Source organism: Protopterus annectens, chromosome 7.part1, assembly GCF_019279795.1.
Source record: "Protopterus annectens isolate FY-2018-M chromosome 7.part1, PAN1.0, whole genome shotgun sequence".
Lineage (NCBI taxonomy): Eukaryota > Metazoa > Chordata > Ceratodontiformes > Protopteridae > Protopterus > Protopterus annectens.
Genome location: NC_056740.1, coordinates 461,793,482 through 461,818,727, shown reverse-complemented (window position 1 = coordinate 461,818,727; position 25,246 = coordinate 461,793,482). Strand labels below are relative to the sequence as shown.

At 41.8% G+C, this 25,246-nt stretch overlaps 1 protein-coding gene across 5 annotated transcripts in view; it reads left to right on the top strand.

Annotated features, from left to right (window-relative positions):
- LOC122807829 (inter-alpha-trypsin inhibitor heavy chain H3-like) overlaps positions 1-25,246 on the top strand; it is a 1,807,468-nt gene that overhangs the window by 1,031,222 nt on the left and 751,000 nt on the right. The gene's annotated exons all lie outside the window — the stretch shown is intronic.

Below are 25,246 nucleotides of genomic sequence, written 5' to 3'. Positions count from 1 at the left end.
CAATGTGCCCAGTAATGACTGCATCTACAATTCGTATGGAGTTACATATATCGGCAACATATCTAAGTAATAAGAGCCGTTGCTCCTACTACTATTTGAACTGTCTGGGTATCCATCTTCCACATTGTCCACCATGTGCCCAGTAATGACTCCGTCTGCAATTCGTATGGAGTTACATATATCGGTAACATATCTAAGTTATAAGACCCGTTGCTCCTACTACTATTGGAACTGTCTGGGTCTCCTTCTTCCACATTGCCCACAATGTGCCCACTAATGACTCCGTCTACAATTCGTATGGAGTTACATATATTGGTAACATATCTAAGTTATAAGACCCATTGTTCCTACTACTATTGGAACTGTCTGGATATTCTTCTTCCACATTGCCTGCAATGTGCCCAGTAATGACTACGTCTCCAATTCATATGGAGTTACATATATTGGTAACATATCTAAGTTATAAGACACATTGCTCCTACTACTATTGGAACTGTCTGGGTATCCTTATGCCACTTTGGCCACAATGTGCCCAGTAATGACTCCTTCTACAGTTCGTACGGAGTTACATATATCGGTAACATATCTAAGTTATAAGACCCGTTGCTCCTACTACTACTATTGGAACTGTCTGGGTATCCTTCTTCCACATTGCCCACAATGTGCCCAGTAATGACTCCATCTACAATTCATATGGAGTTACATATATCGGTAATATATCTAAGTTATAAGACCCATTGTTCCTACTACTATTGGAACTGTCTGGGTATCCTTCTTCCACACTGCTCACAATGTGCCCAGTAATGACTCCGCCTACAATTCGTAAGGAGTTACATATTTCGGTAACATATCTAAGGTATAAGACCCGTTGCTCTGACTGCTATTGGATCTGTCTGCGTATCCTTCTTCCACATTGCCTGTAATGTGCCCAGTAATGACTCTTTCTACAATTCGTATGGAGTTACATATATTGGTAACATATCTAAGTTATAAGACCCGTTGCTCCTACTACTATTGGAACTGTCTGGGTCTCCTTCTTCCACATTGCCCACAATGTGCCCAGTAATGACTCCCTCTACAATTCGTAAGGAGTTACATATATCGGTAGCATATCTAAGTTATAAAATCCGTTGCTCCTACTACTATTGGAACTGTCAGGATCTCCTTCTTCCACATTGCCTGTAATGTGCCCAGTAATGACTCCTTCTACAATTCGTATGGAGATACATATATCGGTAACATATCTAAGGTATAAGACCCGTTGCTCCTACTACTGCTGGAACTGTCAGGGTCTCCTTCTTCCACATTGCCCACAATGTTCCCAGTAATGACTCCGTCTACAATTCATATGGAGTTACATATATCGGTAACATATCTAAGTTATAAGACCCATTGCTCCTACTACTATTGGAACTGTCTGGGTATCCTTATGCCACATTGCCCACAATGTGCCCAGTAATGACTCCTTCTACAATTCGTATGGAGTTACATATATTGGTAACATATCTAAGTTATAAGACCCATTGCTCCTACTACTATTGCAACTGTCTAGGTATCCTTCTTCTACATTGCCCTCATTTCTACCTGGAAATGTTGATATTTTATGACTTTGTGTCTTTCTTTATATATAAGACATAAAAAAACATTCATATAGTTTAAAATAGACTTAAATAACTAGTTGGACTTCAATTTATGCTGCTTTACATCTTAAATAAAAAGAAATTCTTTGTTGTCTATAATAAAAAATTCTGCTCTCTACTGAAGGCATACAAAAATGACTACTGATGTGCTCTAAAAATTGAATAAATTTTAATATGTGCGCCAGTGTTAAAGTATGTAGAAAACAAAAAACATGTTAGCCTATAACTTAGCTCTCCTAAGTCTAAGGACACTGCTTATACTAATTGTGTCATTTAACCCAGGAAATTTTGAGGCATTAAGCCTCAATTGCCATAACAGTTCCCTATATTCTAGGGATGTTTCCCAATCCCCTCCTCTAGTACTAGGCATCACTTGTTCTAACACTACAAACTTCAATGTCATCTGTTTGCAAACTAGGGAGTGTTTGTAAAAGGCATTTGTTGTTTTTTTCTTGCTTATTTCATATAGGTGCTCATACGCACGTTTCTTTAATGTTCTTTCGGTTTTGCCAACATAAAAACTCTGACAGTGTTGGCAAAAACCTAAATACACCACGCCTTTTGTATTGCAATTAAAATGGCCTGGGGAGATGATGTTAAGCTTCCTCGATTTTAAATATAAACCTTTATTGTTTACCATTAGAGAGCATTGTTTACAAGCATTACATCCATAAGTCCCAAATTTCAGCTGTGAATTGATATTTTTGTTGATCTGATTCATTTCTAATAAGTCTTTTAACTTCTTATTTCTCCTCCTCACAAAGTGGGGTTTATTTGGAATTACTTTATTGATTTCATCATTCTTGGCTAACACAGGCCAATATTTACGAATTATGTTCTCAACCTCAGTACTATTCAAATTAAATGTGTGGAGAAAAGCTTCTCCTTTTTCAACATACTGATCATTCCTACTTGTAGTGTTTGAGTTACTACATAGGCTTTTCCCTAATAATGGAACATACTGATCGCCCCTTTTTGAAGAAATTTCTTGCACTAATGTGTCAAATAACTGTGATGGATAGTTTTTCTCCAAAAACAACATCTTGAGAAATTCTAATTCCTTCTGAAAAACATCATCCTCACTACACATGCGAGCAGCTCTAATAATCTGGCCCTTTACAATCCCCTTCTTTTGGGACAACGGATGGTTACTTGTAAAATGCAAAAACATGTTAGAATAACTTTTCTTTCTGAATATACTTGATTGAAATTTATTCTTTTCATAATTTTTCTCTAACATGACATCCAAATAATGCAAATGGCTAATATTTATCGAATGTGTAAATCTAAGAAAATCTGTTGTAGAACCAATGTAAGCCATAAACTTTTCGAAATCTTGAAGGTCACCTCCCCACAAAATGCAGATATCGTCTAGGTAACGTTGATAATGAACAATGTATTTCACCCATTCAGAAGAAAAGATGTATTTAGACTCCCAATAATGGAGAACTGTGTTGGCATAAGCAGACGTTGGGGATTGGGCATTTTGTGGGGAGGTGACCTTCAAGATTTCGAAAAGTTTATGGCTTACATTGGTTCTACAACAGATTTTCTTAGATTTACACATTCAATAAATATTAGCCATTTGCATTATTTGGATGTCATGTTAGAGAAAAATTATGAAAAGAATAAATTTCAATCAAGTATATTCAGAAAGAAAAGTTATTCTAACATGTTTTTGCATTTTACAAGTAACCATCCGTTGTCCCAAAAGAAGGGGATTGTAAAGGGCCAGATTATTAGAGCTGCTCGCATGTGTAGTGAGGATGATGTTTTTCAGAAGGAATTAGAATTTCTCAAGATGTTGTTTTTGGAGAAAAACTATCCATCACAGTTATTTGACACATTAGTGCAAGAAATTTCTTCAAAAAGGGGCGATCAGTATGTTCCATTATTAGGGAAAAGCCTACGTAGTAACTCAAACACTACAAGTAGGAATGATCAGTATGTTGAAAAAGGAGAAGCTTTTCTCCACACATTTAATTTGAATAGTACTGAGGTTGAGAACATCATTCGTAAATATTGGCCTGTGTTAGCTAAGAAGGATGAAATCAATAAAGTAATTCCAAATAAACCCCACTTTGTGAGGAGGAGAAATAAGAATTTAAAAGACTTATTAGAAATGAATCAGATCAACAAAAATATCAATTCACAGCTGAAATTTGGGACTTATGGATGTAATGCTTGTAAACAATGCTCTCTAATGGTAAACAATAAAGGTTTATATTTAAAATCGAGGAAGCTTAACATCATCTCCCCAGGCCATTTTAATTGCAATACAAAAGGCGTGGTGTATTTAGGTTTTTGCCAACACTGTCAGAGTTTTTATGTTGGCAAAACCGAAAGAACATTAAAGAAACGTGCGTATGAGCACTTATATGAAATAAGCAAGAAAAAAACAACAAATGCCTTTTACAAACACTCCCTAGTTTGCAAACAGATGACATTGAAGTTTGTAGTGTTAGAACAAGTGATGCCTAGTACTAGAGGAGGGGATTGGGAAACATCCCTAGAATACAGGGAACTGTTATGACAATTGAGGCTTAATGCCTCAAAATTTCCTGGGTTAAATGACACAATTAGTATAAGCAGTGTCCTTAGACTTAGGAGAGCTAAGTTATAGGCTAACATGTTTTTTGTTTTCTACATACTTTAACACTGGCGCACATATTAAAATTTATTCAATTTTTAGAGCACATCAGTAGTCATTTTTGTATGCCTTCAGTAGAGAGCAGAATTTTTTATTATAGACAACAAAGAATTTATTTTTATTTAAGATGTAAAGCAGCATAAATTGAAGTCCAACTAGTTATTTAAGTCTATTTTAAACTATATGAATGTTTTTTATAGAATATAGTGTGTGGTTTAATGTTTAATAATATGGCATATATTTTAAATTAAAGTTGTATAAATTCTGTATTTTTTGAGGTTAGTTTTTAGTCAGCAAATAAGATAGATTGGTATTTGCCAACTATGTAATTATATGATTAATCAAAGTGCATTTATATCTAATTACTGATATATAAAAGGAAGAAGAGATGTACATAATTTATCTTGACAAAGCCTGGGAGAGCCCGGGTGAAAGCGCTTGAGATTAATGTGTTTTTGGTCTACAGAGGAATTGCTTCGTTTTTTATCTTGTGAGCTGATTAAGAGTATTTGGAGCTGCAGAGCTGTACAATAAACTTTTATTTGGAGCTTTTGGTCCATTTCTAAGTCCTGCATTCAAAGACACTGCTATTCAACTCACTACAGCCTGCACTCAGTAACAGGTGCATTCAAAGTCACTGCTATCCAACTCACTACAGCCTGCACTCAGTAACAGGCACATTCAAAGTCACTGCTATTCAACTCACTACAGCCTGCACTCAGTAACAGGTGCATTCAAAGTCACTGCTATCCAACTCACTACAGCCTGCACTCAGTAACAGGTGCATTCAAAGTCACTGCTATCCAACTCACTACAGCCTGCACTCAGTAACAGGCACATTCAAAGTCACTGCTATTCAACTCACTACAGCCTGCACTCAGTAACAAGTGCATTCAAAGTCACTGCTATTCAACTCACTACAGCCTGCACTCAGTAACAGGTGCATTCAAAGTCACTGCTATCCAACTCACTACAGCCTGCACTCAGTAACAGGCACATTCAAAGTCACTGCTATTCAACTCACTACAGCCTGCACTCAGTAACAAGTGCATTCAAAGTCACTGCTATCCAACTCACTACAGCCTGCACTCAGTAACAGGTGCATTCAAAGTCACTGCTATCCAACTCACTACAGCCTGCACTCAGTAACAGGCACATTCAAAGTCACTGCTATTCAACTCACTACAGCCTGCACTCAGTAGCAGGTAAATTCAAAGTCACTGCTATTCAACTCAGTAAAGCCTGCACTCAGTAACAGGTGCATTTAAAGTCACTGCTATTCAACTCACTACAGCCTGCACTCAGTAACAGGCACATTCAAAGTCACTGCTATTCAACTCACTACAGCCTGCACTCAGTAACAGGTGCATTCAAAGTCACTGCTATTCAACTCACTACAGCCTGCACTCAGTAACAGGTGCATTCAAAGTCACTGCTATCCAACTCACTACAGCCTGCACTCAGTAACAGGTGCATTCAAAGTCACTGCTATTCAACTCACTACAGCCTGCACTCAGTAACAAGTGCATTCAAAGACACTGCTATCCAACTCACTACAGCCTGCACTCAGTAACAGGTGCATTCAAAGTCACTGCTATTCAACTCACTACAGCCTGCACTCAGTAACAGGCACATTCAAAGTCACTGCTATTCAACTCACTACAGCCTGCACTCAGTAACAGGTGCATTCAAAGTCACTGCTATCCAACTCACTACAGCCTGCACTCAGCAACAGGTGCATTCAAAGTCACTGCTATTCAACTCACTACAGCCTGCACTCAGTAACAGGTGCATTCAAAGTCACTGCTATTCAACTCACTACAGCCTGCACTCAGTAACAGGTGCATTCAAAGTCACTGCTATCCAACTCACTACAGCCTGCACTCAGTAACAGGTGCATTCAAAGTCACTGCTATCCAACTCACTACAGCCTGCACTCAGTAACAGGTGCATTCAAAGTCACTGCTATTCAACTCACTACAGCCTGCACTCAGTAACAGGTGCATTCAAAGTCACTGCTATTCAGCTCACTACAGCCTGCACTCAGTAACAGGTGCATTCAAAGTCACTGCTATTCAACTCACTACAGCCTGCACTCAGTAACAGGCACATTCAAAGTCACTGCTATTCAACTCACTACAGCCTGCACTCAGTAACAGGCACATTCAAAGTCACTGCTATTCAACTCACTACAGCCTGCACTCAGTAACAGGTGCATTCAAAGTCACTGCTATTCAACTCACTACAGCCTGCACTCAGTAACAGGTGCATTTAAAGTCACTGCTATTCAACTCACTACAGCCTGCACTCAGTAACAGGCACATTCAAAGTCACTGCTATTCAACTCACTACAGCCTGCACTCAGTAACAGGTGCATTCAAAGTCACTGCTATTCAACTCACTACAGCCTGCACTCAGTAACAGGCACATTCAAAGTCACTGCTATTCAACTCACTACAGCCTGCACTCAGTAACAGGCACATTCAAAGTCACTGCTATTCAACTCACTACAGCCTGCACTCAGTAACAGGCACATTCAAAGTCACTGCTATTCAACTCACTACAGCCTGCACTCAGTAACAGGCACATTCAAAGTCACTGCTATTCAACTCACTACAGTGTGCACTCAGTAACAGGCGCATTCAAAGTCACTGCTATCCAACTCACTACAGCCTGCACTCAGTAACAGGTGCATTCAAAGTCACTGCTATTCAACTCACTACAGCCTGCACTCAGTAACAAGTGCATTCAAAGTCACTGCTATTCAACTCACTACAGCCTGCACTCAGTAACAGGCGCATTCAAAGTCACTTTTATCCAACTCACTACAGCCTGCACTCAGTAACAGGCACATTCAAAGTCACTGCTATTCAACTCACTACAGCCTGCACTCAGTAACAGGCGCATACAAAGTCACTGCTATTCAACTCACTAAAGCCTGCACTCAGTAACAGGTGCATTTAAAGTCACTGCTATCCAACTCACTACAGCCTGCACTCAGTAACAGGCACATTCAAAGTCACTGCTATTCAACTCACTACAGCCTGCACTCAGTAACAGGTGCATTCAAAGTCACTGCTATTCAACTCACTACAGCCTGCACTCAGTAACAGGCACATTCAAAGTCACTGCTATTCAACTCACTACAGCCTGCACTCAGTAACAGGTGCATTCAAAGTCACTGCTATTCAACTCACTACAGCCTGCACTCAGTAACAGGTGCATTCAAAGTCACTGCTATTCAACTCACTACAGCCTGCACTCAGTAACAGGCGCATTCAAAGTCACTTTTATCCAACTCACTACAGCCTGCACTCAGTAACAGGCACATTCAAAGTCACTGCTATTCAAATCACTGTAGCCTGTACGCAGTAAAAGGCGCATTCAAACTCACTGCTATTCAACTCACTACAGCCTGCACTCAGTAACAGGCGCATTCAAAGTCACTTTTATCCAACTCACTACAGCCTGCACTCAGTAACAGGCACATTCAAAGTCACTGCTATTCAACTCACTACAGCCTGCACTCAGTAACAGGCGCATACAAAGTCACTGCTATTCAACTCACTAAAGCCTGCACTCAGTAACAGGTGCATTTAAAGTCACTGCTATCCAACTCACTACAGCCTGCACTCAGTAACAGGCACATTCAAAGTCACTGCTATTCAACTCACTACAGCCTGCACTCAGTAACAGGTGCATTCAAAGTCACTGCTATTCAACTCACTACAGCCTGCACTCAGTAACAGGCACATTCAAAGTCACTGCTATTCAACTCACTACAGCCTGCACTCAGTAACAGGTGCATTCAAAGTCACTGCTATTCAACTCACTACAGCCTGCACTCAGTAACAGGTGCATTCAAAGTCACTGCTATTCAACTCACTACAGCCTGCACTCAGTAACAGGCACATTCAAAGTCACTTTATCCAACTCACTACAGCCTGCACTCAGTAACAGGCACATTCAAAGTCACTGCTATTCAACTCACTACAGCCTGCACTCAGTAACAGGTGCATTCAAAGTCACTGCTATTCAACTCACTACAGCCTGCACTCAGTAACAGGTGCATTCAAAGTCACTGCTATTCAACTCACTACAGCCTGCACTCAGTAACAGGCATTCAAAGTCACTTTTATCCAACTCACTACAGTGTGCACTCAGTAACAGGCACATTCAAAGTCACTTTTATCCAACTCACTACAGCCTGCACTCAGTAACAGGCACATTCAAAGTCACTGCTATTCAAATCACTATAGCCTGTACGCGGTAAAGGCGCATTCAAACTCACTGCTATTCAACTCACTACAGCCTGCACTCAGTAACAGGCGCATTCAAAGTCACTTTTATCCAACTCACTACAGCCTGCACTCAGTAACAGGCACATTCAAAGTCACTGCTATTCAACTCACTACAGCCTGCACTCAGTAACAGGTGCATTCAAAGTCACTGCTATTCAACTCACTACAGCCTGCACTCAGTAACAGGTGCATTCAAAGTCACTGCTATTCAACTCACTACAGCCTGCACTCAGTAACAGGCGCATTCAAAGTCACTTTTATCCAACTCACTACAGTGTGCACTCAGTAACAGGCACATTCAAAGTCACTTTTATCCAACTCACTACAGCCTGCACTCAGTAACAGGCACATTCAAAGTCACTGCTATTCAAATCACTATAGCCTGTACGCAGTAAAAGGCGCATTCAAACTCACTGCTATTCAACTCACTACAGCCTGCACTCAGTAACAGGTGCATTTAAAGTCACTGCTATTCAACTCACTACAGCCTGCACTCAGTAACAGGCACATTCAAAGTCACTGCTATTCAACTCACTACAGCCTGCACTCAGTAACAGGTGCATTCAAAGTCACTGCTATTCAACTCACTACAGCCTGCACTCAGTAACAGGCACATTCAAAGTCACTGCTATTCAACTCACTACAGCCTGCACTCAGTAACAGGTGCATTCAAAGTCACTGCTATTCAACTCACTACAGCCTGCACTCAGTAACAGGTGCATTCAAAGTCACTGCTATTCAACTCACTACAGCCTGCACTCAGTAACAGGCGCATTCAAAGTCACTTTTATCCAACTCACTACAGCCTGCACTCAGTAACAGGCACATTCAAAGTCACTGCTATTCAAATCACTATAGCCTGTACGCAGTAAAAGGCGCATTCAAACTCACTGCTATTCAACTCACTACAGCCTGCACTCAGTAACAGGTGCATTCAAAGTCACTTTTATCCAACTCACTACAGCCTGCACTCAGTAACAGGCACATTCAAAGTCACTGCTATTCAACTCACTACAGCCTGCACTCAGTAACAGGCACATACAAAGTCACTGCTATTCAACTCACTAAAGTCTGCACTCAGTAACAGGTGCATTTAAAGTCACTGCTATCCAACTCACTACAGCCTGCACTCAGTAACAGGCACATTCAAAGTCACTGCTATTCAACTCACTACAGCCTGCACTCAGTAACAGGTGCATTCAAAGTCACTGCTATTCAACTCACTACAGCCTGCACTCAGTAACAGGCACATTCAAAGTCACTGCTATTCAACTCACTACAGCCTGCACTCAGTAACAGGTGCATTCAAAGTCACTGCTATTCAACTCACTACAGCCTGCACTCAGTAACAGGTGCATTCAAAGTCACTGCTATTCAACTCACTACAGCCTGCACTCAGTAACAGGCACATTCAAAGTCACTTTTATCCAACTCACTACAGCCTGCACTCAGTAACAGGCACATTCAAAGTCACTGCTATTCAACTCACTACAGCCTGCACTCAGTAACAGGTGCATTCAAAGTCACTGCTATTCAACTCACTACAGCCTGCACTCAGTAACAGGTGCATTCAAAGTCACTGCTATTCAACTCACTACAGCCTGCACTCAGTAACAGGCGCATTCAAAGTCACTTTTATCCAACTCACTACAGTGTGCACTCAGTAACAGGCACATTCAAAGTCACTTTTATCCAACTCACTACAGCCTGCACTCAGTAACAGGCACATTCAAAGTCACTGCTATTCAAATCACTATAGCCTGTACGCAGTAAAAGGCGCATTCAAACTCACTGCTATTCAACTCACTACAGCCTGCACTCAGTAACAGGCGCATTCAAAGTCACTTTTATCCAACTCACTACAGCCTGCACTCAGTAACAGGCACATTCAAAGTCACTGCTATTCAACTCACTACAGCCTGCACTCAGTAACAGGTGCATTCAAAGTCACTGCTATTCAACTCACTACAGCCTGCACTCAGTAACAGGTGCATTCAAAGTCACTGCTATTCAACTCACTACAGCCTGCACTCAGTAACAGGCGCATTCAAAGTCACTTTTATCCAACTCACTACAGTGTGCACTCAGTAACAGGCACATTCAAAGTCACTTTTATCCAACTCACTACAGCCTGCACTCAGTAACAGGCACATTCAAAGTCACTGCTATTCAAATCACTATAGCCTGTACGCAGTAAAAGGCGCATTCAAACTCACTGCTATTCAACTCACTACAGCCTGCACTCAGTAACAGGCGCATTCAAAGTCACTTTTATCCAACTCACTACAGCCTGCACTCAGTAACAGGCACATTCAAAGTCACTGCTATTCAACTCACTACAGCCTGCACTCAGTAACAGGTGCATTCAAAGTCACTGCTATTCAACTCACTACAGCCTGCACTCAGTAACAGGTGCATTCAAAGTCACTGCTATTCAACTCACTACAACCTGCACTCAGTAACAGGCGCATTCAAAGTCACTTTTATCCAACTCACTACAGCCTGCACTCAGTAACAGGCACATTCAAAGTCACTGCTATTCAGCTCACTACAGCCTGCACTCAGTAACAGGTGCATTCAAAGTCACTGCTATTCAACTCACTACAGCCTGCACTCAGTAACAGGCGCATTCAAAGTCACTTTTATCCAACTCACTACAGCCTGCACTCAGTAACAGGCACATTCAAAGTCACTGCTATTCAACTCACTACAGCCTGCACTCAGTAACAGGTGCATTTTATAGCTTGTGATTACTAAAACAGCTGTCCAACTAGCTATACATTTGACAGACTCTCAGGAAGCTGTAACTTTAGGCGTAACAATATTTTTTCAACCTTACCAAGCTTTGTGCTCAGAAAAGGCATAAGTATATCAAAGAGGAGGATATACAGTGATTTTAACATGCAAACCAATATATATATATATATATATATATATATATATATATATATATATATATATATATATATGTATACAGAGAGAGAGAGATAGAAGGCTGTAATAAAAATGCGAGGCTTGCTAATATATGCAAGAAAGACATGAATGCATTTTAAATGGATTTGTTTTTCACACTAAACAACAGCTAACATATAGATCTGAAGGTGTGATATATTTGTTGAAATGTTCATGTGATAAACTTTATATAGCTGAAATTCAAAGAGTGGTTAAAAGGAGAATATTGGAGCATGTAGGGGGACATCAAGAACCAAACAACAACAAGCCCACCGGCTAGACATTTTATAGGGTAGCAGCATGAAGTGATGAGTTACAGTATCTAGTTTTGTTGCAATGTCCACCATATGTAATATACAAAAAGAAACAAATGTCCACCGTATGTAATATATAATAAGAAAAATAGCTCTTACATAAAGAGAGTTATTTTATGCTGAAATATTTAACTTAAGTCCTTCATGGACTAAACCTGGAAATTTAACTGGAAAGTATTTTTGTAAATTGTTATTAGTAGGGTATGTTTCTTTAAATTGGTTATGTATTAGGAATGGGGACTATAAAGCTGATATGTTAGTAAGTGGAATAAACTGGACAAAGCCGACAAGCGTGTCTTATTTAACTATGAAAAAACTGTACCAAAATGGAAACACAGAGACACAAAGAAAAGTGAGCTCTGTACAAGACAGGAAGAGAAATTCAAGGGAAGGTACAGACACATAACACTAATATATATATATATATATATATATATATATATATATAGAGAGAGAGAGAGAAAGAGAGACAGGCAGATAGGCAGAGAGAAAGAGAGAGAGAGAGAGAGAGAGAGAGAGAGAGAGAGAAAGTATGCATTTTGGAGTGATTGTGTGAGACTGGAGGCACAAACACATGTACAATGTCAGTGAATTTGAAATGCGGAATGGAGTTAAAGCCTGGATCTGATACACAGAAGGCAGAGTCCTGAAAGAAGCCAAGATGATTGGGTTTGATTAGTGTCCCTGGCATTGGAGGAGCCAGAGTTGGGGAGGAGTGAATGGGAGTGGGATGAGCCAGGCAAGAATGGGGAGGAGTGAATGGCTATGGGAGGAGCAAGGCAAAGTTGGGGAAGAGTGGGTGGGTGTAGGAGGATCCAGGCAAAGTTGGAGAGAAGTGGATGGGTATGGAAGGGGCTAGGCAGGGATGGGGAGGAGTGAATGGGTATGGTACAAGCCAGACAGAGATGGGGAGGAGTGAATGGGTGTGGGAGGAGCCAGGCAAAGTTCGGGAGGAGTGAATGGGTGTTGGACCAGTCGGGCAGGGATGAGGAGGAAAGAAAGAGTATGGGACAAGCCAGACAGGGATGGGGAGGAGTGAATGAGTATGGGAAGAGCCAGGCAGGGATAGGGAGGAGTGAATGCATATGGCACAAGCCAGATAGGGATGGGGAACAGTGAATGAGTGTGGGATGAGCAAGGCATGGATGGAGAGGAGTGAATGAGTGTGGGATGAGCCAGACAGGGATGGAGAGGATTGAATGGGTGTGAGACTAGCCAGGCAGGGATGGGGAGGAGTGAATGGGTGTGGGAGGATCCAGGCAAAGTTGGAGAGAAGTGGATGGGTATGGAAGGGGCTAGGCAGGGATGGGGAGGAGTGAATGGGTATGGTACAAGCCAGATAGGGATGGGGAGGAGTGAATGGGTGTGGGAGGATCCAGGCAAAGTTGAGGAGGAGTGGATTAGTGTGGGAGGAGCCAGGCAGGGATGGGGAGGAGTGAATTACTGTAGGACAAACCAGGTAGGGATGAGAAGGACCGAATTAGTGTAGGACAAGCCAGGCAGGGCTGAGGAGGAGTGAATGGATGTGGAATGAGCCAGGCAGACATGGGGAGGAGTAAATGGGTGTGGGATGAGCCAGGCAGGGATGGGGAGGAGTGAATGGGTGTGGGACAAGCCAGGCAAAGATGGGAAGAGTGAATGAGTGTGGGCGGAGCCAGGCAGAATTGGGGGAACAGTGAATGGGAGTTGGAAAAGCCAGGCAAAGTTGGGTGGGAGTGAATGGGTGTGGTACACATTCCTTCCCAGTGGGTCAGGAGGGAATGCTCACACTCAGAGGCACACTGAGTGGTAGAATATCCTTGATGGTGACTGGTAAAACTGCCATCTCTGCTTTGGGAGAGGAACTGATGCCTACAAGGGCACATTTCTTGTGGAATTGAGGCAATGTCCTTTGTCACTGCCAACCGGACGTCCCTCCTTGATGCTTCACTCTGCGCACTCAGTGGAAATACAAATCTGAACCCACTCCTGATGGCTGCCTGAATGATAGTCCCTCCTGGTTCACCCTCATCCTGTTGATCGGGAACGGATGGGACAGTCAAATGTGAGAGGGATGATGACTGATAGACAGAGGGGGCAGGAATAAATGAAATTGCACACTGGAGGTAGGTGAAATTGTCAAAGATAAGACTATCTAACCCACTTAGCTTACTGAACAATGTTTACATAACGTGAGTAAAGAGATATGAGCAAAGTGATGCCACTTGATGTAAACTGATGTAAACTGATGAAACTAAGTTAAACATGTACTGAAACAGAAAAGGAAAAAAACTGGCAAAAAAGGTTATACAAAACAGCCAAGTCATAGCTAGAGCAAGGTAAGGGTGTTACTGCCCTGGGTGCAAGGTGCCAGAGGGTATGTTTGACAGATGCCAGTGGTGCAGTAGTGCAGTAACAGCATTCAGGAATGAATACCAATACTATACCTGTGGTAATGGTTATACCTGTGGTAATTGTTATACCTGTGGTAATGGTTATACCTGTGGTAATGGCTATACCTGTGATAATTGTTATACCTGTGGTAATGGCTATACCTGTGGTAATGGCTATACCTGTGGTAATGGTTATACCTGTGGTAATGGCTATACCTGTGGTAATGGTTATACCTGTGGTAATGGCTATACCTGTGGTAATGGTTATACCTGTGGTTATGGCTGAAGTGCAGAAAAACGTTGTCTGTGGCTTTTCATCTGCAACAAGGCACGTGTTATATTTATAGTAAGTGTTTTGCTAAAGCAGTTTGAGAGCAGAAGAAAATTTTTTAGTTGTCTGCTGAGTTATTTATTTGTTTGTTTGTTTCTTCTATAACTTAGAGATATTGGGAGTACCGTATAGCTGAATTGCACAAGGCATCAGATAACTTAGCTACCTTTCTGCAAAACAGAAACTGTCCAAGTACATGTAGGGAAAATAATGACTGGGATGAGGGGATATGGGAAATAAACATAAATATGTAAACACCAGATTTGGGCTAGCCTGCAGTATACTAGGACAGGGACAGATAGAAGGAACCAAGGGATTGAAAGAATATGGCTTAAATCCAGTGCATGTATGCATCGACTGGTGGGCAACAATCTAATCTCTGGAGAGGGCTGCAATAGGCAACAGCCAACAAAATGAATAGTTCAGCTTGGACAGAAACCTAGAAAAAGGTGGTGCCCAACAAAAATGGGTGGCTGCCAGAAGGAAGAGACTAGGGGGGACATTATAAAAATAGTGACATGGAGCACTGGGGGATCCAAAACCCAGCAAGAAGAAAACAAGAAAATGTAAAACTGGGATGGATGAAAGAGAATATAATAATATAATAATACTACTGCAGTAAAGACGCCAAATGTTAAAGAAGGTGGGGGGGGTTGTGTGCCAGGAGCACAAGTAATAAAAGGAGGAATTTGAACACAGAAGAAGAGTGAACTGGAAGATAGTGCCGATATTCAGAAGGGAACTCCAGGTGATAAACGAAAAGGTGTTAAAAGAGTAGAATAGGAAGATGGATAATCTGACAAGTTAGAGTGAAAAGCATGACTTGGTGCATGAGGAATATTATGCACCTAACAAAGGATAATGTGGATTTTTTATAGCTCTTTGAGCAACAGAAAAAGTTGAAGAGGAAGAGGGGAATAGAAATTATAGGGGGGCTTTAACATCACACTGAACCCCGATAAAACAGACTGTATGACAAAAAGGAGTATAGTATGAACATGAAGAAAGACTTGAGGAAAAATAAGTAAAAAGCAGAATACTTAGATATATAATAATCCAAAACATATATAATAGAATACAGACTAGCAAGGGATAGGTTTGTGCAAGCAAGCAGGCTGAGCAGATGGTTCAGAAAACAATACGACTGTAGAGGAAGTAAGTGACCTAGAGATTCAGGAAAGGCAGCTATTCTATCATGTAGCAATGAGCCTGAAAATAGGGGAAGGGGCACGCACATGGCCACTGGCATGGATGGCAACACCAAGCTACACATGGAAAAAGAAGGAAGCAGACAGGAGCAAGAGGAGCTTGTTTTTACAATCAGGGACAATCAAGAAGCTGGAGAATAGCTGAAGGAGAACTGGTGGAATGGCATGAAGGCAACTATAAATGGGGTGATAATGAGGACAGACAGTGAGAAAATCAAGACGGAAGAGCAGCAATGACAAACGGCAGAAAGTCTGGCACAACAAAGACAGAAGGGAGCAAAACAGATGGATAAAAGCAGAGATACGATGGGAATTAAAATGCAAAATCAAAACAGAGAGAAGGATGGAAAGACAACTGGTGAGTATTACGGGAGCCCAAAATAAACAGCAAAAACATTTAAGCAAAAGAAAACAGAAAAATAATAGTGGGATTAGAGGACAGTCAACTCAAAGAAGAGGACAAGGTAATTAGGGAATGTTTCAGGATGTACTTCATGAAACTGCATAGGGGCAAACAATGACGGAAGGAAGGCACCAAATAGCGGGGTACAGAAAGAAATGTTACATATAGATGTCACAAGGGAAGAAGAAAAGAAGTCAATATATGGGATGAAAGAAAGGAAAGTGGGAGGGGTAGAAGAGGTCCTGTTGGGATTTTACAAGTGGCATGGAGAAGATGTGGCAGTGACTGATTGAGTTGTATAGAAACATATAGGAACCAGAGTGATCACAGACAGAATGAAAAGGATACATGATCAAGAGTGATCTCAGATAGCATGAGAAGAATACAGGATCCAGAGTGATCTTGCACAGTACAAGAAGTATACAGGACCCAGAGTGATCTCTGACAATATGAGAGTGATACAGGATCCAGAATAATTTCAGGCAGCACAAGAAGGATCCAAGATCCAGAGTGATCTTGGACAGCATGAGAAGGACCCAGGATCCAGGGTGATCTCTGACACCATGAGGAGAGCATGATAAATGATGATTCCAAAAGAGGAAGGGGTGACGATAGAACTAGAAGGTTGCAGAGCCATTTCATTGATTAATGCAGACATAAAAACATTAGCTAAAATGCTGGTAAGTAGAGTAGATAAACTCCTGCTGCATATGATACAGGAGATGCAGAATGGCTTTGTGAAAAAATGAATGGTAGAAATGAACTTGCTAAGACTGAAGGAATTCATGATCTGTGGAGGAAAGAAAAAAAAAGGAAGGGAAGACAGTACTTACTGATGTAGAGAAAGCCTGTGACATGCTTAGTACTTACTGATGTAGAGAAAGCCTGTGACATGCTTAGTACTTACTGATGTAGAGAAAGCCTGTGACATGCTGAGTTGGAAGTTCTTGTGGGAAGTGCTAGAGTGAAAAGGAATGGGAGAGATGTATAACAGGTGGGCAAAATCATTATATTAAAGTCCTGAAATAGAAATAATGATCGGGGAAGATGTTCACTAAGGAACCAGACAAGGCTGCCTCCTGTCCCCAAGACTTTTGACATTAGCAGCAGAAGAACTGGTGACCTGGGTCAGAGAGAAGCTCGAAAAGCATGGAAAGGAAACATGGGAGCAAATTCCCAATTTCTGATGTCCAGTCACTGTACGCCTACTCTGTGACACATACAAATGGCAGTGCATTCGGAAAATCTACTCTGTGACACATACAAATGGCAGTGCATGAGGAAAATGAATCGTTGAAGCATTTCTGTAAGATATCTAGTCTGAAATGTAATAATAAAAAAAAACATTGGTTGTGCGGGTAGAAAAGGGGAATTGAAAGGAGGAATATGGGGAAACAACATCCTAAATACCTGAGATGACACATGGGAATGTTAGAAGACACTATAAATAAAAATGTGGAAGAAATCAGAGAGAAAGTTAGAAGGCTTCTAGAAAGAGATACAGCAAATAACTTTACAATAGCAGGCAGATGAAGTCAATCTGGATGATGCTATTAAACGTTAAGGAGCATACCCATGTAGCTGAAATACTGATATATCCTTAAGGGATCGTTCGCTTATATCCCATGGACCTCAACTGCAGGAAGTTTAAGGTATTATGCAGTGAAGACTCTAGCTCAGCTGGTTCTTTCTTGGAGCTTCTGGAAAGTGAGTTAGATGGCAGAAAGAAACTCTGTCAGGTTACAAGGCACAGATAAAAAGATAAAGAATATAGTCTTCATCCACCTTTCGTAAGGGATGCCAGCAACAACCTGTTCACTGGTCCACAGCACTTCAAAGACAGATGGAAGGAGCACTTCCAGCAGCTTCTGAATTAAGAAAACACCATACAAGCTGCAGCTTATGAGGCACGAGGAAGAAGAATCCATCCTAAAAGAAGTAAGGACAGCAGCTATGGAAAATTAAGTCAGGCAAGTAGCAAGCTGAGATGAACTCACTGCAGATATGATTGACATGTTGTATCAGTCAGGGAAGAAATGGCTCCTGAAGGTACTCTTAGCAGTATGGAGAGAAAGGGGTATCCCAGATTTATTTATTTGTTTTATTTAATATTTGTTGACCAGGAAAATCCGACTAGGAAAGAGCCTATTTTCAGTGGGGACGCGGGGAGAAACACTCCACACCCATATCTTTGGAATGACATGATGATTGGAGAATAAGCATTTATATGCCAGTGTAAAAGAACAAAGGGAAAATTCAAACCTTTGAGCAGTACAACGGTGCCAGACTCCCATCACACTGAATGAAATTGTTGGAGAGGGTGACTCATAAACTGTAAGATGGGAAAAGACCAGTTTGAATTCTGACAAAGATGTAACACAACCAGCCCAGTGTTTACAGCGAGACAGATAGTGGAGCAGAAGCTGCAGATAAGAAAAGTGTCCAATTGGGCATTCTTACTCCTGGAGAAAGCACATGACAAGGTGCAAGAAAAGGTGGTTTGAGCAGTCCTGTGATGGTTCAAAGCCCCAGAGACATTGGTAGAATTAGTTCAGCTTATGTACAAGGACTCAATGATGCAAGTGTGAACAGTGCTTGGACTCATAAAGGAGTTCCCAGTGGGACTGAGTGTGCATCTGGGGTCAGCTTTGGCTCACTTTTTTCATACTGGTGATAGACTACATTAGCAAACAGGTCACTGGGGACAGATCAGCTGTATGCAGTTAAAGTGGCAGAAGGCAGACTCTGAACAAAAACATTTAGCAAAGGATATAAGAATGGAATTCAAAACTGGAGGCACACGGGATAAAAATGAGTACAGACAAGACAGTTGTAATGGTAGCAAATTGGAAAAATTAGAGGAAGTTGAAAACAGAGGAAGGGAAAATAGTGGAGCAGGTTAATAGCTTCAGGTATCTGTCGGGGTGGTAGAGAAGTTTGAATGAGGAGGTCAAAGCTAGTATCAGAGGATCTGCAGCCAACTGGTACACAGTCATGTGAGGCAGAAGAATTAAAAATCAGCTGAAATGTAAGGTGTATAAAAGAGTTGTGTGACTCAGCACTAATGTATGACACAGAAACATGAGCGAGGAAGGGTGAGCATTTAAAGAAGCAAGAAGAGATGGAGATGAAGTGCCTGAGATGGGTGGTAGGATACACACTGTAGAGCAGACAACAAATGATGACATCAGAGCAAAGTCAAAGTAGAGCCAATTGCAAAGAAGGTCAAAGAGAAGGGGTTATCGTGGTTTGGGGACGTGCATAAAAACAGAAGACAATCTGTTAAATATTTGTGAATGATGGGAAGAACGTAAGAGGAAATGAGGGCGTCCAGACAAGAGATCGATAGATTGTCTGAGAGAAGACCTGTGACTGTCAGTTATAAGGGTTGAAGAAGGTAGGGAGTCACACTGAAGCAATACAGAAGGTGACAGTTTTTGTGACATCCCCAAACCCTTGTAAAGAAATAGGAAAGTGTGTTGATAATGATGATGGATGTTAGCAAATTACCCTTTTCTGGGTTACAACTAGCTTCCTCCCTTTACTGGTGTAAGGCAAGGTGATACACTTTGCAGTTGTGATATGTGTTGGCAAACCATTGAACAGGTTTAATTTGCTCCCATCAAGTGTAAAGGAGAGTCTAGTTCATAGGTTCATAGGTGTCTACTAGGCTAATGGCCCTGGGGCCTTTACAAGCTTAGCCTATAGAAGCGCCCTGGCATTGTGTCACCTGATCTTAGTTCCCAGTATCTTTATCAAGTAGAGCCACTGGAGTGATCCCCGAGATGATCTTTCTATTTTCCATACACTCAAGATTTCTCTTGAACAGGGCCACTGAGGTGCTTTGCTTGACATGTGTGGGAAGTCTATTCAATAGCATGGACAGTCTCTGTGTTATGAACCTGTCCATCCAGCATGCTCTTTTGCTTGTGGTAATGAGGTTGAGGTCTCTGGAGCATGTTGTGTGGAGGGATTTCTTTAGATGTAGCATTTCTAACAGAGCTGGATCAGACATGGCTTTGTAAGTCAAGCAGAGATCGCCTCTTAGTAGACGATATGACAAGGAAGTTATAACGTCCCTGTATTCTTCCCTTATAAGGCCCATTATTGAGTACAACATCCCATTTGGCATTTACCTTACAAAGCATATGCAGCAGCTGGAGAAACCACAGAAGTTCCTCACCAGGAGAATCCAGGGCCTCAAAAATCTACTTACACAGATAGACTAAAACCCCTATGCCTCTACTCTGTCTCATACAGACTCCTCAGAGGTGACCTCTGTCTGGCATACAAGGCGATCTCGGACCCCACCTTGATGGGACTGCTGATATCCCGCAAGTCAAGCTCCACTCGAGTAATGCGCACATGTGGCCTCAACCTGGTCTGTGACATCAATAGGACTTGCTGGTGGGACAGATTTGTGTCCCAGAGACTCCCCCATCTATGGAATAGACTCCCTCTACACTTCAAGCAGAGTACCTCTTTACCCCTTTTTAAGCACAATCTGGATAACTGGATGGGAAATAGAAAACATATCTCTGGGATTCCACCCATGTCCCTGCTGGACAGGGGCATAGGTTCATAGGTTCATAGATTAGTACTAAGCTAACTGCCCTTGCGAGCCATTTTAAGCCTAGCCAATTATCCCTTGTGAGACTCAAACCCCACACCTTGTATTTGTAAGGCAAACACCTTAACCATTAGGCCACCCTCCCAACCCATCCGGCATTGGGTGCTGATTTGTCTATGCATGGACTAAACTCTTGGCTAGGCTTATAAGGGCCTCAGGGCCAATAGCCTAGTAACTTCTTATGATCCTATGAGACAGACAATAGCTGGAGGTGTTTGAGTCTGTTCATGTAAGGCCTAGGATCCTCTTCATGAGGTACTTGTGTGGCCTTTCCAGCTGTTGCATGTGTCTAGTGAGGTACATGCCAAATGGGGCATTATACTTGATGATTGGCTTAATGAGGGAAGTGTAGAGAGAGATGATGACCTCTTTCTTCCTGGATGCAAAACCCTTGTTAATGAGATGTGCCACATAGAAGGACTTTCTGATCACAGTGGCAATGTGGTGGTCGAAGGAGAGGTTGCTGTCAGCCTGTGTCTCCAGATCTCTTATAATGCCTTCAGTGTTCACTGGGCTCCCATCGATGAGGTAATTAGTGGGAAGTGAGTTTTTCCCAAAGGGGATGATGTCGCATTTTTTGGCATTAAGTTTAAGGCCATACTTTCGACACCAGTCATTGGTCTCAGTGAGGCCTTTATGCAGGATGTCTACATCACATGGGGAGTTAATAATGACTCCCAGCTTGCAGTCATCTGCGAACATGGTCAGCCAGAGTACCTCCCTGTTGGCCTGGACTTCTGAGAGGTAGATGCCAAACATGAGGGAACCCAGGACCAATACCTGTGGGAGTCCACTTGTGACTGGTTGACAGTCTGACTTGGAGTCCACTACTTTAACACTGTGGGTTCTATCTGTGAACCAGTTTGCAACCCACCTAGTGATATAGGGGTTGATGCCTAGTTTAGTGCGTTTATCAATAATTCCTGAGTGGGGAATGGTATCAAAGGCCTTGGCCAGATTGAGGTAGGTTGTATGAACTGCCTTGCACTCATCCACAGCTCTGGTGACTGACTCAAAGAAGTCAACCAGGTTGAGAAGGTATGCTCTACTTTTCACAAAACCAAATTGCGTGGGATCTAGAGTTTGGAGCTTCCCTATATCCTTGTTAATTAGGTCCATGATGATGTGTTCCATAGCCTTACATATCAGACTCATCAGGCTAATGGGGAGATAATTCCCAGGGTCTGTAGTCGTTCCCCCTTTATGGAGAGGGATGACTGTAGCAGTGTGCCATTCAGTAGGGACAAAGCCTGAGGTGAGGCTGTGATTGAACAGGGCACACAGATGTGTTGCCAGTTCACTTTGTAGTTCATGTAGACCACATCCAGGGATATTGTTGGGTCCCATGGAATCTGTATTCTTGGCCTTGGATAATGCAGCTTTTACCTATGCTGCATTAATGCTGGGTGCCTGGCATTCCTCCGGTATTGTGATTGGTCCTTTAGGGGGGGAGAGAGGGGTAAAGTTGGCACTGAATCTGTCGGCCAGTATGTTGGCAATGGTTTACTTTCATGTGTGCATTTTGCACATGGGTGAACAACAGATGTGCGAAAGGACATTTGCAAAATTTGCAAACATCGAACACAAAAAGGTTCAGATGTGCAATGAGCAAATGTACAGTGACATTCGGTCATTGCAGAGTCTGCATTTTGGGGTGGATTGCACTATAGTGGGGATCGAAAAAATGGTCCCTTTCCCCACTGTAGTGAGATCTTGGAGTTAGTATATTAAAGTAGGGGGGTGTGAGGAGCACAGCCCCCCACATGAAAGGTGCAGGGGAGCTTGCCACCCTGCTTTACAGTTCATTACATTTTGTATTCAACATTTATGTTCGGAAATCAGCGAATCTGCTTTTCAATTTGCTGATTTTTGAACACTGAAAACTGTCGCTGTTTTGATTTTCGTAGTTACGATTCGCTCATATGAGCAATCGTACCAGTGTGTTTTGACGTTGTAAAGGTAAACCGTTGGCAATATATGTTGGCTCAGTATAGGAGGCACCATTGTGCAGTCACTCAGAGCAAACCTGGGTATTGCTGTGGAGATTCTTGATAAAACTATAGCAGGCTTTGTGGTTGTTTTTAGTGTCTGTCACAATTCTGCCTTCATAGTTGGCTTTAGAGATTTTGATGCGGTATCTCAACATTTTTTGTTGAGGCTAATAAGGGAGTTTTTCCAGTCTTGGGACTTCACCTTTTTCTGTAACAGTTTCTTCCTTTGGTTGTAGAGTTTATTAATGGCAGGGGACCACCAGATTGGCTTCCTTTTTTTGGAGGAGAGCGTCTTGGTTCTATTGGGTATGGCTAGTTCCATGCATTTATGTATGAGTTCGTACAGTGCATTGGTGTGTGATTCAGCAGTCATGCATCTGTTGTCCGTTAACATGGGTGCCATGAAGTTAGCCACCTCTGTTTTTAGGAGCCCAAAGTCAGCTTTGGAGAAGTTTTTCATGGTGGTTACCTTTGCAGTGGGTGTGGGTAAGATGTGGATTTCCATGGTGATTAGTTTGTGGTTGGATCTAACCAGGGAGGAATTGACTATTGGTGTAGAGCAATGGTTGCCCATGTTACTAATAACCAGGTCAAGGATGTTGCTTCCTCTAGTGGGGTAAGAATGAGCTGCTCCAGGACATTGGAAATGATGAATTCCAGGATGCATTGGGCCAGTGTATTGGTGCATGTGTAGTTTTCCCAGTTGATGGAAGGGTAGTTGAAGTCATCCGGTATGAGAGTGTTGGGTTGGACCCTAATAGTTTCCAGGGTGCTTAGGAACGTGGAGTGAGAGTCTTGGGACATGGTTGGGGACCTATAGCAAGCTATGATCTGAATCGCCATCTTATCCAATGTTAGTTGTACCTGAAGTATCTCAGATGTGTTATGCTGGGCTACTAGTTTGGAAGTGTGCATATCCTTTATAAATATGGAGACACCACTACCTTTGGAGCTTCAGTCCATGTTCTTGGGGCAAAAGGTGTGGAATGAGTTATAGCCTGGTAATGCAGGGGTGCTTTCTGCTGCTTTAAAGCAGGTCTCTGTTACAGCACAAATGTCGATGTTCTCCATTTTGAGGAGTGCTTCGAGCAAGTGCATCTTGAGATTTAGACTTCTAGCACTGAGCAGCATGACCCTAAGATTGCATTTATTTATAGCTGTCACACTATTTATGGGTAAAGCTAGTTAACACATCATATATGGGTAAGATTAGTCACTCTATTTATGAGCAAAGCTAGCTAAAAGTCCGACTGGACACAGGTCCATTTTCAGCAGAGGCCTGGGGAGAAAAGCTCCACTTAATACAATGTTACAGTATGTGTTGTAAAATACATAACTGTGTTCTTAAGGCATGCAATTAAAAATTTAAACAACATATTTAACAAATCAATAGCATCAGAATAAAAAGTCAACATTTCTAAATAGTCATTCAAATCAAAACTATCAAAACAGAACATTGTTTGGTTAGAGTAAGTATTCAGAGGTTAGACATTTATAGTAAGAATAGGTATTCAAAGGTTTGAAACTTATAGATGCTCTTTGGTGGAATTCTTGCAAAACTGCATTGCAGTGGTTTAGCCTGTGGAGTCACATGTGCACAGCCAGTTGTTAGTATAGTGGGTTTTGAGTAGTTTCTTAAATAGTGAAGCAGAGCTTGAAGATGTTATATGATTTGAGAGTGAGTTCCAGATTTCTGCTATAGTACAGACAAAAAGAGTTTTACCTGCTTCATTCTTATGTTTGATGACATTTATGAGATTTCGGTCTGTTGATCTTAAGGTTCGGGTGGTGGTGTAGTGCTGTATTACTCTTGTTCAGCAGGAGTTTTCTCAGAGAGGTAGTACAGTCTGTGGGCTGTGGAGAGTTGATTAGTAAGATGTAGTTGGGGCAACTCAAGCCAATTGAGCTGTTTGAGGGAAAGGCAGTGATGGGCTCTACTAGAGGCACCTGCAGCAAACTTGGCAATCTTGTTATAGCAGGATGCCATATTGTTTAGTTTGCTGTGGTGAAGATTAGTCAGGATTGGGGAGGCATACAGTAGGGTGGACAATAGGTGTGTTCTAGCAATAGTGGCTTTGGTATAATTGGTCATGAATTGCTTGTTCCGATACAGTAGACCAAGCTTTTTGTTTACTTTTTTGATTGTTTGGACTATGTGTATGTCAAACTTTAGATTGTTATCAATTATTACTCCTAGGTGTTTAGTGTCAGTTGTTGGGGTGATTGAGGTATTGTCATTGGAGTTTATGGTGAAATTATTATTTAGTGCAGGAGCAGGGCTATATTTATGGGTAAAGCTGGCTATCACATCATATGGGCAAGATAAGTCACTCTATTTATGAACAAATAGAAGTATCACATTATATTTGGTAAGATTAGTTCTGATCCTTAACAGAGATAGACTAATTGCTACCTATTGCAATCATACATTTAGCTCTTAACATTTCCAGATGT